We start from the raw sequence: 14,994 nt of genomic DNA on the forward strand, positions 1-14,994 counted from the left end.
GGTGTGTTGAATAGTCACTGTGTTGAGTTAGCATGGAACCATTTTTTCATCCTTTTCCTTTAATAATGAAATTATTATTTTTTCTTCCCTGCATTTAAAAATAATAGTTTACTATAATTTTTTTGCAATCAAATATCGATGTATATCATGGTCACCCTACATGTTTATTACATTTCGCTGTAAGGAATTGGCTGGAATTAGCTTAATAGGTACGAGTACCATGTAGGTACCCAATTTGTAGAAACATTAATGTAACAATATTGTTCTCTTAATGTATATTCTTTGTTTTATTTTTAAAATTATTAACCTCAACACAGGCCTGTCTTAGTTAGGTTACGTAAAAAAAAAATCAATGTAAAGAAACAATATACCATATTAAATAAAACGATTTGAGATGTGTCATGTGACATGTTTAATAATATAAGCAACCAACGTTATATTCATGCATTATTCATTTGTTAAATTACTTTTAAGAATCTGTGTTTTAAAATGTCTTAATCAGAAGAATTAAATAAGGCTCCATAAAACAGTGTTTCTCAACCATATTTGTGCCGTGCCCCACTTCAATGATTCAAAATCTCATTTTTTATCGTAACGGCTTACCAGATGATGTGTTTATATATTGATAAGAATTTTGTATATCTATCCAATGTAATTTCCCGTGATAATTACGTATATAAAGAGAAATGTTCTTTTGCTCACTAATGTTATAAAAAAATATACTTACTGTCTTACTATTTTTATCATTTATTTAAGCGTTCTCCGCAATAAAAATTAGTCATTTGGGTATTTCCCATATATGTAAAGTACCAATACTTGGAATTTTGCGACGCGCTGTTTCACAGATAAAATAAAAATGTTTGCAAGTGACGAAATAGTAATAAGATACATTATTTCCTTGCCAAGCGAATACAAAAGATAAGAATGCTTGGAAGGTTTTTAATGGTTCGAAATACCATAAAATCATGGAAAGTGACGTGAGCTACTAGGAAATCCACGGTGGAAGTCTTGACACACTAATGAATACAGAACAAATAAAGCGGATTAAAAACAATATACATATATATTAGTAATTAAAGCTTTGCGTATTCCCCCCCGAAGCACTCAAATTCCCCACTTTGAGATACACTGCACAAAAGTTTATTTCTCGAGACGAGTAGTGCTAGAAGAGAGTACTAGGAATATGAGTATGTAGGTACTGTAACGTAACCCTGTAAGAGTACGTCCCAAGTTTGATATTCATAGTAGAGAAGAAGTTGCAGCAATAAAGCGGAGTTATCTGCAGTCTCCAGAGTCCCGCCTCTCCCACTTTCATACGTATTCGAGCAGTAAGTGCCCCTGCCCGTGTATCGCGGACAATATCGCGATTTTAACTTTGTTCAAACTTTGTCATATGCGCTGCGACGCGCGACGGCCCCGCTGATGTATGGCGGGCTTATTGGATGAAAGGAATATTTAAATTTCGGTGCACTATCTATCTGTTCCCGACTTTGAGAAAGAACTTCGATAACATGTAAACACTCTATTCATATTATATTATATATTATATAAAGTCTCAGTAAGTATCGAAGTGCATCCTTTTTAAATAAAGCAGATAAGGAGTTGGTGGATAATTCTTTCTGGATATTTCTGTTTCTGTTTTCAGCTCATTTTCATGACAAGATGCTCTATTGCAAATTTTTATTTCATACTAGCTAATTAGGTTGCTTTTCGAACTAACACATAGACAGTCATTTTTCTTATTTTGAACGTCAGGTGTACAAAGTTTCTGCAAAAAGGATCTAAATTTGCTTTGGGGTGGGAAAACGTTTCGAAATCTTATGTAGACCTCCCTCCTGTTATGAAGGTCAAGCGAGCAAAATTTTATCAACCTCGTAATAGAGTAGATTTGTGTAAAAATTAAATCCATACCTCCCGCCCGTTGTGCGCCACAGACACTCTTCCATACATAATTAGATATATAGATTTCCATTCTAAATCTGGAGTGAAGTCGGCAAGCAAATCTACATAATTATTTTGGACCTAACATTACACCTAACTTATTTATTTATTTATTAACTAACGAACTTACGTCCAATATATTAAAAAGCGACACGAGATTTGGGACAATGAATGCAAGAGTAAAGGATGGTATATAAAAGCAGAGACAAACAGGGAAAACATAAGAAAGTAGAAATGAAATAGAAGTGTCAAGTCAAGTCAGGACCTTGCTAAAACTAAAGTGATACAAAATATCCTCAATTGCATAGTTAGTGAAAAAAAAACATTCTGACTTATACCAAAAAAATCAAGGTCTTGACGTGAGTTGACCATTCTACATATTCTGGATAATGGTGAATTATACTCATAATTAGTCGAGTGTTGATTGAGAAAGAGCAGTTCTTTATTATTTCTGAGTCTACGAGAAGGTATATTGAATGAGATGAGTTCTAGTGATGTAGGTGAGTCAATAAAATTGTTGATAATTTTAAAGATCAGATTTTTTCCGACGGTCTTCTAAAGGAGAAAGGTTTAGAATTTGTTCAATTTCATAATACGAGTAATTGCCTCTTTCTAATCCTAGCCTCGTAACAATCCCTTTTAGTGACCGATGTTGAACGGACTCAATATGACGAATATGGATAGCATAAAAGGAGACCATATAACACAAGCATATTCAAGCTGGGGGCGAACCAAGGAGCAGTAAAGAGTTCTAAGGGTTTTTATATTTTTGAAGTCAGAAGTGATTCTAGTGATGAAGCCAAGTAGTTTGAGAGATTTATTAACAATCACATTTATATGTCCCCGAAAAGAAAGCTTGCTGTCAAAAGAGACACCAAGGTCTTTAATAGATTGAACAGTTGTTAAGCATTTATTATTTAGTCTGTATTCGAAAACAATCGGATTTTTACTTATGATAAATTGTCCTTGTTGAAAATCCAGCGATATTATGTTTCTAATGTGACTTTTTTTATAGAATCATGGATTATTAAAGGTTTTAAAATATTAGAAAAACATTTATGTATTTTTCCCTTTTTTGCTGTGGGTTTTAGCAGTTTTCTGGAAAGCCAATCTGAAGATGCCTGCAGCAAGTTGAAACGTACATAACTATATATTTATTATTTATGAAAAAGTATTATCTAAATGTAAATATAGATCGCGGACATGCATGGCTACATTATTCGTATTTTCATCTTATTTGTTGACTTCTGCTTGTCTAAGATATTAGCGGGATCTTTCCTTCACAATTCAACCTTTTGATAAATTTAATTTATTCGCAATGGGCGCCACCTCTTATTTATTCACTGGTCGTATCTGATGGGGGAGCATTGTTGAGATTTTTTGCGGAAGGAACGCGATAGGAAGATGAGAGACTGCGGTGATATATTGACTACTGCAATGAACAGAGTTGAGATAACTGGGAGGAACTGGGAGACCGGGAAGAATGATGGAGATGTCCTCTGACCCTTTATCATAAAGAAGAGAAAGACCTAACAAGATTCCTATCGCAAGAGAGTATGTTCAAAATATTTCATTATATCAAGAAATCTTTGAATAACGTATACTCTTACTTTGATAGTTATTTTAACCAAATATCAGGTCGCTTTGATGTATGTCAGCGAGTCGTGGAAATGGCTGAAGAAATATGAAAATAGACTAATTGCTGTATAAATGATAACCTTGAGGATGCCTTGAGGCGTACTTGTGGTAAAACCATGTATGATTGTGCGAGAACTAGGGAGATTTGCAAAAAATGCAAGTCTGATCTAAACGTAATGAGAATGAGTAAGATTAATAAAGGGACACTTAGATGGATTGAGATGACATGAGATTGAATGAATGAAGAAAGAAGGAAGTAAGGAGAAAATATGATGCGAATGGGATTGGTATAAGAAGTCGGGGACGCCCGACGACGACAAGACAAAATACTGGAGTCAAAATAACAGAAGGCTATGTATGAATGTGAATGTAGCAAGGAATAACTTCCAAGATCAAGCGGTTCGCAGTCTATCCTTTCGATCTACTCTTGTATGGAAACGGTGAGATGGTAAGTCAGTTCTTGTATTTAATTCCTGGTCTTCAGTGAACAAAATAAAAGGATATAAGATTGTCTAAAATTAACTACACATTTTAAAATAGAATGGAAATATTATGTACAACAAACATTTACATTTACTATGCTTGACATAAAACAATATATATTTACTTCATTTGAGTTATGCAAGTTGACCGGTTTTGGTTGATTTCAACCTTCACCGGAACAGTAAACATATAAAATAAATTACACTTTAACTAAATATATTTAGTTTATATGTTTATTGTCCTAACGAAAGTGAGATTTGAGATTAACCACAACCAGTCGGCGCGCGGAACTAAAATAGAGTTGTTTTTAAACATGAACATTTTTAAATTTATATAATTAATGTCAAGCCACAAAGTGTTTCGATAAAAAATATCATTTTATCGAAACACTTTGATATTAAAAAATATCATTTTATCTTTCCTGATTTTTTAAACATTATATTATATTTTTAAGAAGTTATGATGAATGATATGGATTGTGGTTAAAACGGCATACATAGAATGTAAATCGGTACGTAGTAAAAAGATATATGTTAACTGGAAACAACGGAGAGATAAACCCACAGAGAAGAACCTTTAACTACGGAGTAGAGATAAAAATTCTCTCAAAGGAGTTGTTCCTACTTATGGGATGTGCTCGAGTTGAGTTCAGGAAATGTAAACTTGGGTCCGCAATTAGATTCTTTTTTAAACTCACAATGTTGGTTGATTGGAGTTTGAACTTAAATAAAAAAAAAATCCAAAAAAGAATAATGCAGTCCTTTAACTACTAGAATCACTGAATAGATTATACACACTACAAAAGCCTTCCATGTGAATTTGAATATCACCATTGACTTAATATATTTTGGTTCAATTCCATTTCGCATATGCTCTGCTCTCTCACACTTGCTTGACATCGTACATCGATATCACATTTGACCAAAACAAAAATTTTCAAACGATAATGATGAGTCCTGCATAATATAAAAAATTAAGCAAATAATGGTCAGACTCCTGGACCAGAAATACGCCCATGTTGCATTTATTGTATTTCCCGTTATTATAATATAATCAATAATAATAATACAATTACTTTGGATCTACGCACAACGTTTGGCCCAATGCATAAATCTTTGCAAAATTGACAAATGGAATTGAACTCCAAACCACTTTTCAAAGGATTTATTTATTTGAAGTTCACTGACGCTATGATTATTATTTCATGAACACGTGTGTAGCTAACAAACATTTTAAAACGTGGCTCAGTGGTCCACAGTGTCTGACCGGACATCAGAAGGCGCGGGTTCAATTCCCGTCGTCGGCATTTATTTTTACTCCGGAGATATTTTCAACTTGTATTGATATTACAGGCGACTAATTACTGCTTATAATAATAAAAAAAATATATAAATTTTAGGACCTTTGCTCCACAGTAGTAATCTTAACCCAATTTTAGATAATATAATGATTCCATGGAAGTCTTATATAAACGATATTCGGTACAGTTTAGTCTTATATAAACGATATTCGGTACAATTTACGATTCCCTTTTCGCTTAAAACATATGCAGAATGCGCTGCACACCCCATTGTCTGGTTGGATCTTGGGCGAGTTCCCGAAGTTGTTATCTGTTCGGGAATCGGGCCCGTCCCAAGTTTTGAGTCGTGAGCTCTCGGGAGCCGCGATATCGACACAACTTCTAACCAGCCAACTTTACTAAACATTGACAACCTCGGTATCAATCAACTGGGGAATGCAACCAACCAACCAACCGAACGTATAACCGTATTGCATCTGCACTACGGTATCTCGTACGTTTATATAACTAACACAATTTAAAAGAGATTTAATTATTGATTTGATACACGGAAATACAAAGTATGACGGTGAGCTTTTAATATTACTGACTGAAATTTTCTCTTATGATCGATAATACACAGCCATTGTTGGATGAGACTACTAAGATTTTTATTTATTTATTTATTCATCTTTGGGAAATTAACTTTTTTTTAAATATATTTTCCCTCGTATTACAAATGATACATTAAGTTTATGACAGAATTATACGAAACAAAAACAAAAAACCGTAACATTATAATATAATTATAAGACTGGATATAAAACGAATTGAATTCATAGCAAAAATATATTTATTTAACTTAAAATAGTACACACATATAGTGGTTAAATATGTGCTAATTTAAAATACTACACACATAAAGTGGTTACATATGTGCTAAACACACATACAGAGGTCACATACGAGCTAATATAAAACAATATACACATATAGTGGTTACTGTGCTAGTATAAAATAGTACACACATATAGTGGTTACATATGTGCCAATATAAAATAGTACACAAATATAGTGGTTACGTATGTGCTTATATAAAATAGTGCACACATATAGCGGTAACATAATGGCCAATATAAAATAGTTCACACATATAGTGGTTACATATTTTCTAATATAAAATAGTACACACATATAGAGGTTACGTATGTGCTTATATAAAATAGTGCACACATATAGTGGTTGCATATGTGCTAATATATAATAGTACACACATGTAGTGGTTACATACATCCTAATATAAAAATCACACAATAAAATAGCAAAAACGTTAACAAAGTACAGAAATATTTTATATTTCAAATTAGAATTTAGAAATTACAAAAACTAAAAATTACACTTTTTTTAATTTTAACGCACACTCCTCTCCTTTTATATTGATCGGAATTTCTTCGAAGATATTCTACGTACATAGGGTGTCCGAAGGTAAAGTGCCCAAACTTCGGGAGGTGATTCTTCATGATATTAGAAAAAATAGATAAATTACTCTTTTTCTAAATTCCGTTATTTTTTTTCCATACAAAAATTTTTTTCAAAGAGAATATTATTTGTTCCATACAAACAATTCAACTATTGTACCCGCAAACTACATTAAACCTTTGAAATTTAGAAAAAACTTATGCATCTTTTTTACTTGTACTATCATGTAGAATCACCTTCCTAAATTTAGGCACTTTACCACCGGACACCCTGTTAAGGAAATTCTTATTTTTTTTTTTTTGTTGAATGATCGTTTGTGTTGGTTTTGTTAAGTTTTTATATAAAAGAACAAGAAAAAAAAATCATGACATGTCACAAAGACATACTTTTATGGACTATTCAAGCAAAAAAAATTATTTACAGTTTGTTTTACATTGATCCACTTTCAATAGGACTCAAGAGCGTGTGGAGCGCGTAGGTGCATTCAATTGAATCTTATTTAGCAACTCCTGGCATTGAATAGTATTGTTAACTATTTTTATAAGAGTAATGCATCTAAGCCTTCGTACACCCAATGGATTAATTTTAATTTTCTCATGTATTATTTATCTCTACATAAAATAAATTTCACAATTTTGAAAAAAGGCAGATTTATCTCAGTTTGGTTTAATCTACCCGACAAGCATTACATTTCATATGTTTCTTTGAAAGGGTGTTATTATTAAACAGCCTAACAAAATGGCGTCGCCGTTCAAAAGATGATCTTTCTAGACGATAAGTTTCCCGCCAAATTGGCTGGCAAAACAAACACTCGAGACAGTTTACGTAATCAAATTTGTTCTCGGATCGTTTTCGCGCATGAAAAATTTAGCTAAGACTCAAACCGGAAATTATGTTATAAAGCCGCCGGTAGGTGCCGCACTGCCTCTTCCGACTGAGAGGGGCTTTTCCGAAAGCGACTGTGCATTATGGAATCACGGCATTATAGAGCGAACGGAGGTGAAATTGTTTACTCGATGTATTATCGTGGTGAATCTGAATACAAAGCTTATGCAAAAATATATTTACTATTTAAAAAAATAAATGCTTTCAAAAGGTTAAACAATTTTAAAACATACAATTAAAGGGTTTTTCGATCAATTGATAAATTTACAGGTTCGAAAAAAAATTATCAATATTAATCCTCTTTAGAAGATTCTAAAGATACTAGGTTTTGGGAAGAGGGTTTCAGATTACCAATAATATTTACTAGATTTAAAATTATTACTACAACTGTCTTATTGGGATCACAATTATTTTAATAAATAAAAAAATAAGACCAATTTTTTCTGTTAAAGAAGTCTAAACAGATATTTGCATGGCTCTATGAATGAAAATGCTTCATTGAATTTCCCTACGAGCCCCAAAACAAAAGGTTGCATTCGACTAAACCCCAAAATCTCAGCAATTCTATATTCGATTAAGATAAGGGGAACGATGAAAATCAAGGCGAATCACTGTCACACAATGTCTACCCGCGCCATACATCACAGTTTATTATATTCAGTCAGGGGAGCCTAGTCTCAGGAGTAGAGCAGGATTCAGGAACGCAGGGGAGGAAGGAGGTCGCATCAGGAGCCGGTAGGTAGTGGCAGGGGGTAGTTCCTACAAACACTTCCAGCATCCGATTTGAGCGCAAGACAAATGCTCAATCACTCGAGAAATCGTTAACTCCAAGTATATCAGGAGGGCAATAAATCCACCCAGAGCTCCACTCATCATGCCGTGAACTAGGGCTGACGAATTTAATATTATCGATTTGCACTATTTCGTAAAGTGTAAACCACTATATAATATTATAATTTATTGATAAAATATATATTTTTTTAAATGTGAATTTCTCAACTACCATAATAGTCTCATGCCCGTATCATGGTAGTCGTATGTGATTCAAATTATAATGTAAGAACTTTGAAATTAATATTTTATAGAAACAAGCATATAGCAACAAATAATAAAATACCTTAATAGAAAAATATATGTATATTCAAAAGTAACATTAATACATGTAAAATTATACCAATTATTTTATATATATATATAAGACATTTTTTTTAACGCAGGTTAATCATAGAAGATACCTACTTTTAAGAGTACATGTTTATGGAGACATTGTCACATTTGAATAAACTTTGACCGGACGTGGTCAGTAATTTTACTTCACCCTTGGCAGGGATCTCAAAAACTATCGCAAAATGTTGACAAAAAAGTTTATTGAAAATTAGATTCACTATTTTATTTCCAGCTAGTGACACCAAGGCATCCCCTATTGGGGTATATTGTGATGCTGAATGTAATGGGTAGGGAAAGGAAATGGATAAGAAGAAGGTGAAGAAATACATGGTAATTCAGGTCTAGCCACCAGACTAAACAATATAATGTAATGTACATGAATACAGACTAAACATTATAATATAATGTATATGAATAAAGACTAAAGATAGTTATGTTTTAATCAGAACGAATATAATTGAATAAATAAAAGTTATTATTTATCATGCGGCAATCTAAGGGAAGAGTTAGCAACCCTGTCTGCAGAATATCGAAGAATAACTCACAGAGAGACAGAATCATATCTGGTCCATACCTCTTCTCCTTTGTCTGTCGCCTTATCTCTCCATAACACGCGATTGAATCGTAAAGAGAGAGAGGAGAACATCATCATCCTTTACGAGTGCGTTCTTCATCATATTATCTCAATGGGAAAAACTCACTCCCACTCCCTCCCATCACGACACCCCCCCCCCCCTCCACCAACGCCCACTACCCAACCAATCCCATATCTGGGAATCATTTGACAAGTGTCACAAATGGACGAGAATTGAAAAGGAATCAGAGATATAATTTACGGGAAGATATTAAATTATCGACTGAGCGTAGCTCGACCGTTTTGAATTTCGTCGGTCTGTAAATTTGTTTACACGTTCCGTTACTGGTTCAAGATGGTAGCCGTTTTAATGATGCAGTTAATGTGAAATCTTCGTGTTCAATTGGACTTTTTTTAAACACATTTAAAAAAAAAATTGTAACCTACATGCCTGGCGAAAGTTTGAATGAAGAATAATTTTCAACGAAATTTTAAAGTTTCCTTGAATAAATTGTGTAATTCTTTATTTGAAATAAATAAAAAAACGTTATATTAAATACATGGAATATAATTAAGTGAAAAGGTATGACAGTACCTACATACAGATCTCATGTTTTCAGAGAAAATTTTGCTTTTGATACATTAAAGAAATTAAAAATATACTTTTTGGACATTCTGCTGATTTGTTCACATAACTAGTAGTTTAGTTTTTTGTCGCAATATTTAAATGAACAAATATTTTGTACCACAGTTTAATGCTATTGATAGTTTAATTTGTGTATCAAGCAAAGGTTGTGCTCCATCCAGCGGCAACTATAAAGCATAAAATGCTTTAATATTCCTCAAGCAAGCTGCACATCTTGTTAACTTTTATATTACGTATTATTAATGTTTAGTGCAGCTTGGAGAGAGGTCTATAAAGCCTGCCGGGACTTGATTAATTTTTAACGGCTCGTAATATGAAATATCCTCCCGAATAGGACGAGAGGACATAAGGGCGGATTGTCGCGGGGTTTATTGCCTCTCTAGATTTTGCTCTAACTTCCACTGTAATTTTTATGACGAGAATAGTTTTGCATGGGACACGTGCCCTATCGCCCCAACTACCCCTGCAGTTTATTAGCCCGAGAAGGAATAGGTATAATAAATTGATATTATGTTTATTCTAAGGTTTATATTTCGCTCTAAAGAATATTGGAGTTCCGTCCAGGACGACGTGCGCTATTAAAATCTATGGTAATTTTTAATAACTCAGGTGTAAGGTAATATGCTAAGTGACGTTAAACTTACCATGTGATATATTACCAGGGGTAAACTATCCGATAATGGAGGGATAACGACATTACTAGTCGGATACTATTAAATGGGGACCATCAAAATAAAAATAAAATTAAACATGAACGATTATATTGATACTAAACTACATTTTTTAACGTTATAACGTTTAAATTTACGATACAACGGGCAACGTGATGAATATGAACACCTTTGTCTTGTCTACTGTGATGTGTGTTTGATTTCTAATTTGTTTGAGATAGTTTTAGGCTTTAAGCCTGCAATAAAATATGTACTTTGAAGGAGTATGAGAGCATTGCATCACAGCCTGAAAGCTATGTCGCCCGGAGCCGATAGCCAGAGCTGGTGGGCCAACCCAACTCCCACCACCCACCGCCCACTTGTATTTAGATATTCTAATGGCGGCCCTGATAAGCGGCGCGGGCTGCGCGGCGGAGATAAGCGTCGCGACGTCCCCCTCCCCCTGCACAATCACCACCACCGCCCTGCCACCCTACAGACCCCAGACCGTCTCAGCACCCGTTTAACTCCCACTGGCCGGATGTGTGGAGCGGCGATACCTTTATTCAATTCTGCAGTGGCTAAGGAAATGTTGATGGGGTCGTAATGTGTTAGATAAGGTATCAGGAATGGCTGTTTTTACATTATTCCATTATGTGAGTTTTTCCGCAATTCGAGCCTCAGGATTGAAAATGTTTAATTTTGCATAATTCTGCACGAATGACTTACTTAATTGTATAGCACTATCCAAGCGGTTAGCGGGGGAAAATATGTTAGTAAAATCACCAGAAGTAAATTTCGTGATGTAATTTTATTATTGACTAGTATATTTTTTACGGCTTTTGTGATGTAAAATTCATGATACTCTTTAGACGTTTATAAATGCAGGATTCTTAAACGTAGCGCATTTGAACACAATCTATAATTATTACGAAACCTCTTTAAGTTATGTTTCTCATTTTTGCCATGTTGCTTTTTTCCAATTATTTTGTTTATTTTGGATCATTTTGATAACACTATTTAATACAATTTAATTCTACGTTATCTATCCATACATGCATTTAATCTATGTTTTCTTTAGTTTTCTTTTTCTATCAATTCCACACTTTAATCATTTGTGTTTTTCTCATATAATTTGAATCTTATGCGGGAACATAACTGGTTCGTGCAACAATGTAACATTATTTTTTTTTAAATAAATGATATGAAAATACTTGGTTTTAAGTCACCTTATTGATAAATTTCGTTGTCTACCGGTTTTGGTACATCCGTACCATCATCAAGAAAGTTATAAAAATTATGATTTTAAATACAGAAGTTCACATATATATGATTATATAGAAGTACATATATATAATATATATTATATACGTCAGTTGTGGGAGAGATGTGGGTGGGGGGAACGTGGGATAAGTGAAGTAATGGGGAATATTATACTAAACATTTATTTAAAATGTCAAGTCACAATGTGTTTGCTTCTTTTGAAAAATTATTATTTTTTTAAATAAAAGTATGCATAATTTCTTGTTTACCCGATAAACTAAAACAATGAAAAATTAATTGTAATTATAATAAAGACACTTTGAAAGTGTTTTTACTTTATCTATTTTTTCTAAATAATTACTTAGGACGGGTTGTTTCACAGTTGATTTTCATATTCTCTGAAGGTTCTATTGGCCAGAAAGTACGAAATAATTATAAAAATTCACAAGAGTTAAATATTTGTAGCATAAAATATCGACAGAATCGAAGTTAATATTTTTTTTAAATGTATGAAATGTTGTTAACAATGGCAATTTTACTTACCACTTATGCAAATTGTTCATCGAGCTAGTCTAATATTTTAACAAGCTAACAAATATTATCATATTAATTATAAAACAAAAAATATTGTTCGTTTATAGATGATGAACTATCTCTGCAAAGCTTACGACTTTGATTAATTAAAGTATATTTTCTTGTATTATAAAATAATATACCTACAACATACGTCACTAAAGATAAGGTTTCATATTAAACTAGCGCAATATTGTAAAAATAACGGGATAGTCTGAACTTATGACAGATAAGTTCCAATTTAAAAATGACAAAAATAATTTTCTGTTAAAAACATTATAGGTACTGTACCGCTTGCCCGAATTCTTCTAATTTTGAAACAATCCGTTCCAATTTTGAAAATGCCACTTATATTTTTTAAAAATCCGAATTCATCGAACCAGAGTTACAATGACAAATAAAAATTAGAATTTCTAATCCCAATCCGAATGGATTTTAGAAGATTTTCTATTCATCTGAATTAATTTTGACTACTGTTTTTGTAGCTTAAATATGACAAGGTCTTATGCATGGCGTCGAACAGCTACTGGTAAAACCACATAAATTTAAGCCTTAGCATTTGAATATTTTATCCTCGTTTTCTTCACTTTATCTTTCTGTAGAATACAATATCTCCGTTAGGATCTCCTCACGGGAGCTGGGTATAGTTCTGTGGGTGTAGTGGTGTAGTGGTGTGGGTGGGCGGGTGAATTGGGCGGGTGTGTGGGTGCGGTGTGTGCCGGAGCCGGTTTTAAAACACAGGGCGGCTGATAGCGGGCGGCTGGCGGCCTGAGATAAGGGCTGTGGGCGGGGGGCACAGGACGGGTGGGCGGGAGGGCGCTCTCCGGGAGGGTGATGGATATTCAAATAAATAGTGGAAAATAATATCGACTAATAGTTTTTTCCTACTCTGAATAACGACATATTGCCTTTTAAATATAAAATACAAGTTGATGTCCAATCACTCACTGCTAGCCAATACTACGACATGGGATATTAGGTTCGAATAAAAAAATGCATATTTTAAATTAATAAAATTAAGTTAATTGAAAATTGTGATTGTCACTTAGGACGGATTGTTTCACAGAATTTGAACAATTCAACAAATTTTCAAGTTTATATTCCAGGTTTGTTAGTATCGAAGTACTGGCAAACAACCGAAATATGATGAAATAATGACAGAACTTGAGTTTAACATTGAAATTAGATGAATTTTTAAATTTTTGTGAAATAACTCATCCTTGGATTGACGAAAAATCTTGAATATTTAAAAAAATCATGTGTAGGTATATAACAATTTTTATTTTAAATTTAGGAAAGGAAAAACCCGGGTCTTATGTTAGGCCCTTTTAAAATACAATTTAAGTTTCATTATTTCTCTTACCGTATTTTTATTTTGTTTAGTTTTACGCCCAGCTGGTCTCTTACAAGAAAATAATATGATGAGTGAGTAATTTAGTGAGCTATCAAAAATTATACACAAATTTTTTGAAGCATGAACATTAAACTGATCAACTTAATTGGAAAAAACTATCAGAACTAAAAAATAAAACTTGTAACAGTAATAAAAAATCAAAATAGAAACTAAAACAATACTACTTATAAGATCAATCACTAAAACTAAATTACCAACGGTATTAGAATTTGTAGGATTTAACAAAGTGCTAGTATATAAGTATAAAAATAAATAGAGTTAGTATTAATAGTACCCCTAAAAAGATCATACGTACATTCTTTTGGTTAGTGAGTCTGTCTGATAATCGCTTGTGTATGTATTGCAATAGAATGTGACATTTTGTCTTGTATTCCTAGTCGGTACTGTTACTATTTTGAATTATGCATCAATACCTAATTAACTAATATCATGCACTCTAAGATTAAATCTCAGAGGTCTTAATCAGTGGTGGTGACTCCACCCTCTAACTTCAGGTCAAAGCCTCCCCAACACCCCCACCCTTATGCCACCCGCTCCAGCCAAGACAGGCGACCCGATAAATAGCAATGTAAAGCATGCTTCATACGTGCCGCTAAACAACCCTTCGGTCCGGGCCAGTAGCTACTTATTTATAAACTAACAGTGATACGGTTGTTTGGGTCGTGTGATCGTTACTTTACAATCCGGTAGATTAAGTGTTTTTAGAACGTGTCGAACCAACGATTGTAGGAAGAAGTTAAGTTACTTAGAGCTTTGGACCGTTACGCGGTGTTGCTACTGCGGCAAGTGTTCACTTTGTGTGTTTATTTTGTATGATATAATAATTGCTGCAGCATGTTGCACATGCACAAACATTTAAGGATGAATTATTATAAACAGATTTATAGATATTGGCAAGATGAAATCTATACATGTTTGTTTCTGCTAAATAAAAAAATGTTGGACATTTAAAAAGCAGAATAAAGATATATTATACTGGGGCAGACCTATAAAAAATCACGT

At 33.3% G+C, this 14,994-nt stretch overlaps 1 protein-coding gene across 1 annotated transcript in view; it reads right to left on the minus strand.

Annotated features, from left to right (window-relative positions):
* The window catches only part of ush (Zinc finger protein ush), a 361,859-nt gene that overhangs the window by 112,240 nt on the left and 234,625 nt on the right, over positions 1-14,994 (minus strand). The window lies entirely within an intron of this gene.

This window comes from Hesperophylax consimilis, chromosome 4 (genome assembly GCF_061612785.1).
Source record: "Hesperophylax consimilis isolate HC1 chromosome 4, BYU_Hcon_1.0, whole genome shotgun sequence".
Taxonomy (NCBI): domain Eukaryota; kingdom Metazoa; phylum Arthropoda; class Insecta; order Trichoptera; family Limnephilidae; genus Hesperophylax; species Hesperophylax consimilis.